The sequence below is a fragment of the Vicugna pacos genome, chromosome 19 (genome assembly GCF_048564905.1).
Source record: "Vicugna pacos chromosome 19, VicPac4, whole genome shotgun sequence".
Taxonomy (NCBI): Eukaryota; Metazoa; Chordata; class Mammalia; order Artiodactyla; family Camelidae; genus Vicugna; species Vicugna pacos.
Window position 1 is genome coordinate 8,868,095 of NC_133005.1, and position 10,822 is coordinate 8,878,916.

A 10,822-nucleotide genomic window follows, 5' to 3' on the forward strand; every position below is an offset into this window, starting at 1 on the left:
AAACCTACAGTATCTGGCTTCTTGGCTGATATGTTTTTTCCAGGGAAAATGTCAGTCTGTTGTTCAAAGTCCAAAAAGAAAATCTGCAAAATTTTGGAGACAGAATTACAAGAAACATTCAAATTAATCTATCCTCAGTACCCAAAGCATGTGACCCTTTTTTCCCACTTTGTTAAATGCATTCCAACTTTCCAAAACCAGGATAAATTAGTGAAAGACAGCCTTTACTATAATCTACATATATTTAAAAGAAATTATAATCATATAACATGAGCCATGATTTTTATCATTAATTTTCCAAAAACCTTCAATTTGGTACTTACCATGTTTTGTCTAATGATTTACACAGAAAATAATCATTTCACACTACCCTTTGTTACTACAAATTCATTTCTATAATTTTATTTCTAAATCTTAATTCCTTATCAGTAGCTACCTTTTTTTTAAAAGGAATTCTATAAACAACTTTAACAATTTGACCCTGAGTAAGTAATTTAACTTCCTGAAATCTGTTTCTTCACTGATAAAGAGAGATGACATCCTTTATAAAAGTCCAAGCTCTAAAATTATAATTTGTATTTATATTTAGAGGTTATAAGTGCAAAGTTTCAAATGTGGTCATCAGTAGTTGGGGCAAAACAAATCATATGTAAGATCCCACTTCCATTCCTAATCAGAAACAAAAGGTTGCAAGTTTTAGAAAACAATATCTGTGAAAAACCAATACTAGCTTAAGAGTTACATAGAGTGAAGATGCTTTACCAGAAAGTAGATACATACCAGCAAAGAAATTACCCTCAAATAAGCTAGAAGTCATTTATAGTTTGATGCCAACAGGAAAAGAAAAAAAAAAGGCAGGGACTAAACCAATGATTCTCAACTGGGGGCAGTATTCTCCCCAGAAGACATTGACAAATTCTGAAGATATTTTTAGTCATCACTACTCAGGTAATGTTACTGGTATCCAGTGGGCAGACTCCAGGGAAACTGCTAAACATCTCACAATGCACGAAAGAATCCACTCCCTCCATCCAAAAAAGAATTATCTGGACCAAAACACCAATAGTGCTGAGGATGAGAAACCCTGGGCTAATCTGACCTGGTCCTTTGACACTGTCACACAAGTTGATGATGAGGTCATCCATGATCCTGGAGAGGGACTCAAAATCTGCCATGTTGTATGTGTGGGTATCATTGAGATCTGCTGCAATCATCTTTAACTCAGCTTCATCAGCATTTTTAACACCTTGTAAAAAATAGATGCATACAAATTAAAAAAAAGTCTAAGAAAAAAATCAATGGAATAAAGCCAACATTTCATGGGCTATACCTATATATTTGATGTTAACAAGAATGTTTATATGATTTTCCTCAATAATCAAATGATTACATACCTATAAATATGTATATTTATAGCTATATAATAAAAACAAAAATTAATATTAACCAAAGACAACTTTGTTTAGATTCTCCTAAGTGCTTCCAGCACCAATTACCCACCAAAAAATGTCCCTCCAATGTTTTTTCTGGAAAGTAAAAAAACAGATATCAAAAATAAACATGGTGCTGTGGAAAAATGAACAGAAATTTTCCTGAGTCCTATTAATAGTACATTTGTTCTCTTGATTCATTATTGTCTTCCAATAAGCCACAGAGTTTTGGCCCATTACAAGGAGAAAAGAAGAAAGTTCATTAACTTCCTGGCACAGCATTTTGATAAATTATGTCATAGGGAAAATGCATTTGCTTGTTCGCCCATGCTTCAGAAAATATTTTTAACTACACAATGATCCTCAGCACATGTGCAAGCCCTGAGGGCACAGCTAGTCTTTTCAGTGCTCACCAATAGCAAACATCTGCACACATTCATCCTTCAGTTTCTTTGATGATGTCTCAACATCACCTTGGGATTTTCCATCAGTGATGAGAACACCAATTTCTCGATCTCGAGCCCTCATGCCAGCTTGGGTCTTGAAGCTCTGTTGGTGAATGAAGTTCAAAATCATACCTCATTGAATTTTTAAAAGATAATCCATCACATGGTTATCTAGCCACAAGCTTTGACTGCAAGCAAGAGCTCCAAGTGCACCAGATCACTTTGACTCACCTGTGAGGGTATTGCCTCCTTTGCAAGGTAAGTTTGCTACAGCTTGCAACAAGCTCTTCTTGTCTCTGTGAGCATTTAACAGACACTGTGTTCTGAGACCCCCACTATACTTAGCAAGGGTTAAAGTGACACCATTGGTGTTAGCGTATATCAAAGAGCATAATGGAAATATCTAAATGTCTTCAATATTGTCAGACCTACCAACCTGCACTATTTTGGGGCCAAACTCAAAGACTTCCACAATGCCAGAAATAAAACTTTTCACAATTCTAAAGTTTGCTCAGCCAAAAGTCCATGATCTGTCCACCAGCAACACGATGTCTGCTTCAGCCCTTCAAACACTCCACCCCTGATGTGGTAGTTGTAAGACAGCACAGAATCAGGAGCAAGTCCTTTGTAGGGTGACTTCCTAGCCAAACCTCTGCCACCCTCACACACTCGGTGTCAACTGTCTCAGCTCTGTGGCTTAGCTAGGTGATTTGGGTTAAAAACTTCAAAAATATGTCCCTATGACTTATTAACCTCGAATTAGAGTCCCAAGAATCATCAACTCCTGCAATAATTATTTCAATGGAAAAGCTTTCCTTCTTTTTTGACTGTATTTCTCAGCCACAACTGTAGAACATGGAGATTTAAACTGTCATTGTAAATTTGAATGACCTCACAAGCCAAAAAGCTGATATATGTAAATGGAAAAGTACAGCTATCTAACCATAAAGCAATAACAGTTTTAATTAAACTTTTAATAGGACCTAAATATTACATGTTGCTTATTTCTCAATATTTTTAAAACATACTTCCTTTCCTTTTTATGTTGCTGTTTATTTTTTATATTAATTTTGGGGGGAAGTAATTAGATTGATTGATTGATTGATTGATTTTTAATGGAGGTACTGGGGGTTGAACCAGGACCTTGTGAATGCTATGTCTGTGATCAGCTATAACCCCCTTGAATTTTTCTCAACATTCAATGATCATTAGCAGACAAGTATGAGATAAACTGTCAAAATGCATAAGCTGCAAAACGTTTGAATGAGCCAAAAATATCCTTTAAATTAATGAAAGTTCCCAGTTAAGTATTACATCATATGAAGGATTAGGCACATATATCTTAAAATTAGACATTTTGAATTCAAAATATATTGTTTAAAAACCTTTTAGCTATTATATTATTCAGTTATTCATTACTCAAATTAATCATCTGCTGTGTATAACAATCAGGTAAATACATATGGTAAAGTCTGCATACTTAAAAAATCAAGACAGAAAGGAGACAATCCAGAAAAAAGGATGTAAACAAGTATACAAATTGAGAGCTACAGAGACAACAAACACAAACTCTCATACAAAGCTTCAGTGTTTTGGAAAGAGAATTATCCCAATATCCTCAGTGCACAAGCTACAAAATATAAATATCAGTTAATATCATAGAAGAAACAATAGAACATTCATGCAAAGCTGCAAGAGTTGACTCTTTTTTATGTATTTCTTTTTTTAACTTTTTTTATTAAGTAATGCTCATTTTACAATATTGTGTCAAATTCCAGTGTAGAGCACAAATTTTCAGTTATACATGAACATACATATATTCATTGTTATTTTTTTTTTGCTGTGAGCTAACACAAGATCTTGTATATATTTCTCTGTGCTATACAGTGTAATCTTGTTTATATATTCTACATATGCTTGTCAGTATCAACAAATTTTGAAAACCCAGTCTGTCCCTTCCCAACCCCAGTCCCTTTGGCAACCACAAGTTTGTATTCTATGTCTATGAGTCTGTTTCTGTTTTGTATTTATGGGTTTGATTTTGGTTTTGGTTTTGGTTTTTTTTAAATTCCACATAAGCAATCTCATATGGTGTTTTTCTTTCTCCTTCTGGCTTACTTCACTTAGAATGACATTCTCCAGGAGCATCCATGTTGCTGCAAATGGCGTTAAGTTTTCGGTTTTTATGGCTGAATAGTATTCCATTGTATAAATATACCACTCTTTCTTTATCCAGTCATCTGTTGATGCACATTTAGGCTGTATTCATGTTTGGGCTATTGTAAATAGTGCTGCTATGAACACTGGGGTGCAGATGTCATCCTGAAGTAGGGTTCCTTCTGGATCTATGCCCAGGAGAGGGATTCCTGGGTCATATGGTAAGTCTATTTCTTGTCTTTTGAGGAATCTCCATACTGTTTTCCACAGTGGCTGCACCAAACTGCATTCCCACCAGCAGTGTAGGAGGGTTCCCTTTTCTCCACAGCCTCTCCAGCATTTTTCATTTGTGGACATTTGAATGATGGCCATTCTGTCTGGTGTGAGGTGATATGTCATCGTACTTTTGATTTGCATTTCTCTGATAATTAGTGATACTGAGCATTTTTCATGTGTCTATTGATTTGTATTTCTTCAATGGCGAATTGCTTGTTTAGGTCTTCTGCCCATTTTTGGATGAGTTTTTTTTTTCCTATTAAGTTGTGTGAGCTGCTTATATATTCTGGAGATCAAGCCCGACACCATTTGATGAAGACACTGTTTTTATTCCATTGTATGTTCTTGCCTCCTTTGTTAAGGGGTAGTTGACCAAAAGTTTGTGGGTTCACTTCTAGGCTCTCTATTCTGTTCCATTGGTCCGTATGTCTGTTTTTGTACAACACCATGCTGTCTTGATTCCTGTAGCTCTGTAGTATTTTCTGAAGTCTAGGAGAGTTATTCCTCCAGCCTCTTTCCTTTTCTTCAGTAATACTTTGGCAATTCTGGGTCTTTTGTGATTCCATGTAAACTTTATTATGATTTGTTCTAGTTCTGTGAAATATGCCCTGGGTAATTTGATAGGGATTGCATTAAATGTGTAGATTGCCTTGGGCAGTGTGACCATTTTAACAATATTGATTCTTCCAACCTAGGAGCATGGGATATCTTTGCATTTTTTTAAGTCTTCTTTAATTTCCTACATCAGTGTTTTATAGTTCTCCATGTATATGTCTTTGACCTCCTTGGTTGGATTTACTCCTAGGTATTTTATTACTTTGGGTGCTATTTTAAAGGGGATTGTTTCTTTACTTTCTTTTTCTGTTGATTCATCATTACTGTAAAGAAATGCAACTGATTTTTGAATGTTAATCTTGTAACCTGCTACCTTGCTGAATTCTTTGATTAGTTCTAGTAGTTTTGTCTGGACATCTTAGGGTTTTCTGTATATAGTATAATGTCATCTACATAAGTGAGACTTTTACCTCTTCTTTTCCAATTTGGATCCCTTTTATTTCTCTCTCTTGCCTGATTGCTGTGGCTAGGACTTCCAAGACTCTTGTGATTAGGAGTGGTGATAGTAGGCAGCCTTGTCTTGTCCCAGGTTTCAGTGAGAAGCTTTTGAGTTTTTCACCATTGAGTACTCTGCTGGCTGTAGATTTGTCATGTATAGCTTTTATTATGTTGAGATATGTTCCATCTGTACCCACTTTGGTGAGAATTTTCAGCATAAATTGGTGTTGAATTTTATGAAATGATTTTTCTGCATCTATTGAGATGGTCATGTGGTTTTTATCCTTTCTCTTGTTGATGTTATGTATTACATTGACTGATTTGCGTATGTTGAACCATACTTGTATCCCTGGATTGAACCCCAGTTGGTCATTGTATATAATCTTTTTTATGTGCTGTTGGATTCTATTTGGTAATATTTTGGTAAAGATTTTTGCATCTATGTTCATCAGTCATGTTTGTCTATAATACTCTTTTTTGGTAGTGTCTTTGCCTGGTTTTGGTATCAGGGTGATGATGGCTTTATTGAATGCGTTTGGGAGTATTCTCTCCTTTTGAATCTTCTGGAAGAGTTTGAGAAGGACTGATGTGAGTTCCTCCTTGATTGGTAGAATTCTCCAGTGAGGCTGTCTGGCCCTGGAGTTTTATATGTAGGGAGGTTTTTTATTGCTAATTCAATTTTATTTCTAGTGATCAGTTTGTTCAAGTGGTCAGTTTCTTCTTGATTCAAACTTGGTGGACCGAATGTTTCCAGAAACTTGTCCATCTCCTCTAGGTTATCCATTTTGTTTCCATATAGTTGTTCATAATATTCTTGTATGATATTCTGTATTTTTATGTTATTTGTTGTAATTTCTCTATTTTCCTTTCTTATTTTGCTTATTTGTGCTCTTGCTTTTATCTTCTTTGTGAGCTTGGCCAGAGGTTTGTTGATTTTACTTACTCTTTCAAAAAGCCAGCTCCTGGTTTGATTCATTTTTTCTGTTGTGTTTTAAATCTCTATTTTATTTATTTCCTCCCTGATCTTTATTATTTCCTTCCTTCTGCTGAGTTTTGGGTTTTTTTCAATCTTCTTTTTCTAGTTCTTTTAGCTGGTGGATTAGCTTGCTTATTTGAGATTGTTCTTTGTTGAGGAAGGCCTGTATCACTATAAACTTCCCTCTAGCACTGCCTTTGCTCTGTCCCATAAATTTTGTGTGGTTGTGTGTTCATCATCAATTGTCTCAAGGTATATTTTTAATTTCAACTTTGATTTCATCATTGAGCCATTGGTGTTTTAGTAGCATGTTGTTTAATCTACAGCCTGTCATTATCAGCACTTTTTCAATGCTGCTTGGCTTTGACAGCATCACATAGAAGCCAAGGACCAGAGATAAGTGACTCAAGTTGCTGAGACTGTTTTCCTATACTTGATAGTAGGTTTTTCTTTGGAGGGGCGGACAGGAGGGTCTTGGGTAGGGGAGACTAGATTGCTAGGTCACTAGATTGACAGGTTACTAGATCGCTCCAATTCCAAAACCCCTGCTGTGGGCACACAGCCAGTCAGGAGGCATCAACGTGGCCACTGTCCACAGTCCTGCATGTCTCGGTGCAGAGGGTATTCTTAAGTTAGGCTGGTGTTTTTCGGTTCCTCCCTGGGGACCAGAATCCTGCTTTATCACTTGTTTCAGTTATTGCACAGTAGGAAGAGATGACATTCCTGGATTGATGACCTGGGAGCCAAGGCCTGAGAACTCCATCTTCTTAAAGTGTCTAGAACCTGAGAATCCCAATGGATTGCTTCTAGTGTATGAAATAAAACATGGACCATAAGTTGAGGTAAGACAGGGGCAGTGGTCCGTGTCCGGGTGTTTCCATTACAGGTGGTATCAGATATTATACTGTGACACAGAGCACCTGGTTAGCTTAGGACTTTAAACAATAAAGTAAGGAGGTAAGTCTGTCAGAATTTAGGTCTTCCTCCTGGCTCCACACTCCCTGAGGAATTCTCAGAGTGTGCAAGTAGCTGGCTTATTCTCACCCTCAAAGCACTACTTTGTTGCATAAAATGATTTTTCAACCTAGACTATATTGTGCTTAATAATTTAATCTTTCTGGAACTCTTTTTGGTTAAAAAGATAAGAGTTGGTTAACTTGGGTGTGCTTAGAGTTACTAGAGGACTGCCACGATGTAAGACTTGGCTTTTCCCCTTTTACTGCAAATCAAGGTCACTGTTAGGTGGGAAGTTGCCTGGTCCTCACATGTTTGTGGGAAATTGACACATGTGTTTTATTTCACCAGGATCAGTGGGAATGGGTATTCAGACAGAAGTACAGGAAGTATGGAAGGGCCAAGCTGAGCCAGCTCAATGCAGGGAACTACCTGGCCTGGATCCAGGCCACCTCTTTCTCTGGCAATGGGTCTTGGACCAGTCCTGAGTGCTTCTATGTCCAGGCCAAAAATAAGGCTTGTGGAGGGAGTAGCTGGAAAAACTGAAAGCAGGTGGGGCCAGAAATGGGGAGGCATGGGTCACTGTGGCCCTCTGATTTTCTGATTTCTGTTGGCTGGCTTTCAGAAGCTGGCACCTCATCTGAGAGCCCAGTCTGGGGACCTTTGGTGCTTGGAGTCCCAAACCTTATTTGATGGGCTAGGAGAGTCTGAACCCCTCTTTTGATGGAGTCAGCAAGGGGCCTTTGATCTCAACTTGGTTTATGTACAAAGCATTTTACACAGCACTATTGAACATTCTGACTCCTTCCTTGTCAGGAATGCTGGTTGGGGCTCAGGATCAGAGCTAGAATCCCAAGGTGGGGTGGAGACCTGGGAGGCCATCTGGTCCCACTGCTCTGGGCCAAGAGTCACTGTGACAGCACCCCAGGCTGAGGCATGACCCCCTTCACTGCTCATTGGTAAAATGCAGGTGTATGTTTAAAGCAGCAACACACATTGAAAGCTCACAGTGCTCACCCCTTGGCACAGAGACTGGGCCATGTTGTGAGTTTATGCTCAAACCATCACCAAGACAGAAGCCTTTTACTTCCTTGTAGCTTATTTTATACCTAATAGTTTGTACGTCTTAATCTCCCCCCCTACATTGCCCCTCTGCCTTCCCTCTTCCTACTGGTAATCACTAGAAAAATTTATTTTTCAGTATGATATGAGGTGAGGCTGCAAGTTCATTGAATGTCACCTGACAATCAGATGAGCCTGAGTCTATGTCCTGGTTTCCTATTTGTTCCTTTGGTCTGTATTTAACCCTGCACCAATTTCACACTGCCCTTGGCCAATACCCCTCAACTTACCAACACAGGTGAGGTAGAGCACCACATAGGCCAGGGGCAGGGTCTCATGGCTGGAATGGCAAAGAATCTGAACTTGTAGAGCAATTGGCCCAGGGTCAAACTGGCTGAAGCCAAGAGCCTGCCCCCAAACAGGTCTTGGGGGATCTGGCAGGGAGGGGAGGAGACCTCAGGAATCTCTGTGCACTGAAGTTGGGTTTACCACCCTGACTCCTCCTTTAGTCTTCTCTGTGTCATTTATTTTTCCATGCCTCAATTGGCCCATCTGTAAAGTGGGAACTATATGTGAGGGACCCCATGGAGACCTGTGTCCCATTGTGGCCAGTGACTACTGTAGGGTTTGGGTGAGCCTCCACTCCCCTTTGCATCTCCATTTCACCAGTCATCAAATGAGGAGTTTGGACGGGGCAGGCTTTAGGGATTCTATTTTCTTGGCAGGATTCAGAATAAGCCTCAACTTGAGCCTAGGAAACTTGGATTCTGTGACCTTGGCCTAGGCCCTTCACCTTTCTGAGCTGCCTCAGTTTCCTCACCTGCAAAATGAGGACCACACAGGTCCATACATCAGAGGATGATCATGTAGCTCTGAAACAATCCACATAAAAAACTGATCCCATAGGAAATGCCCAAGAACTCTCAGCTCCTGTTATTAGAGAGAGTTAGTGCAAAGTTCAGGAGTCAGACAGCCTGGGCTGGGATTCAAAATCTACCAGGTGAGGACATCCCTGGAAAAGTTACTGTTCTCGCTGGGCCTCAGTTTCCTCAGCTGTAGAGGGGATGATAACATTTCCATAGGACTGATTTCAGGCTATGAGGATGAAAGACAGAACCATGTGACATGCCTGTCATGGTGCCTGGCCTGCAGTAGGCACCCAATACCTGCCAGAGGTGAGGCTGAAGTTGTGGGTGATGAGAAAGCAATTCCAGGCAGATGCATCAAAGCCCCTTTGTCCCCCAGCTCTCCTCCTGGACATTCCCTCCTGCATTGGGTCCCTCCACTCTCTGGCTCTGATGTTGTCATCTCAGCCAGAAGGTTCAGGATCTTGTAGGGGCCACACACCCCTCCAGTCCTGAGAGCCTCTAAATCCTGTAGTTATTAGACCCCATGTGCCAAGCCCCAGCAATGTTCACCACAGGCAATTACTTGAATCTTGGCCAAAAGCGGGGGGGAGGAACTGAGGACCCCTCTGACCACCATCCTCAATCCCTGTGATCCTTAGAGCAAGGAACTTAGAGCACCCGGGGAGGAGGCTGGATTTGGTGTTGGAATAGGAAACCTTGGATCTGTTACAGACTAGCTGAGTGCCTCCAGGGACCTCCTACCCTCTGGGCCTCAGCATCCTCACCTCGGAACTGGGGAGATGCTGCCCTCCAGCTTGGATGGTTAGGGAGTTCTGGGAAAAGGTCCAGCTCATGGTAGGTGCTTAAGTAATGTTGGCCTTCTCCACTCCCCTAGAGGATGAGAAAGGTGAGTCAGCCCATGTCCAGAGCTCTGCCCTGGCGTGTGTGCCCACTGGTACTGGGGATACTGTGGAGGGCCAGCTGCCAGTCTGAGGTAGGTTTGAAGGAAAATCATGATGTATCAGGAGCTGAAACTCTGGCCCTGAGCTCTGCCTTCAGAGCCATTCACGTAGGTCAGAATCCCTGCAGGGTAGCTGAGCAGTGATGCTGAGAATCCAGGAACGCAAGCTGCCCCATCACCCCCTTCACCTTGCAGGCAGTGCACATGCTGGTCACAGTTGTCCTGGTCATCACAGTTCAGATTGTCCCTGGCACAGCCCATCAGCAGGATGGCTCCATACCCACCAGGCCCCCAGACCCACTTCTGCTGCCAATGGCAAAGCAGAGCTGGTGGTGGGGTCTCAGACCAGACCAGCACCCATCCCCGGTGTCCCCTTGGCCAGTCCCTGAACCCCATCTCTTCATCTTCTCCCCACCCTCTGAGGATAGGTCCACTCCTGCTCAAGAAATGGAAATGGTTTCCTAGTGCCCACACCATCAAGTCCAACTACACTGCTGTCTTTCATGGATGTCCATGTTATGTCTCCAGCCAGCATCCTCTTTCCTTAGGTAACTTCCTGACTGTAAGATCCATTCTTCCCTCCAGGCCTTGGTGCCTGCTGTCCCCGCACCTGGAATGTCCTCCTTCTGGCCTCGCTTTGGAGTCCAGCTCAAGTGGAC

General features: G+C 40.9%; 1 pseudogene; it reads right to left on the reverse strand.

The window, feature by feature from the left end:
* LOC140687505 (collagen alpha-1(XII) chain-like) overlaps positions 1–9,662 on the reverse strand; it is a 59,476-nt pseudogene extending 49,814 nt beyond the window's left edge.
* Between the last annotated feature and the right edge of the window lie 1,160 nt (positions 9,663–10,822).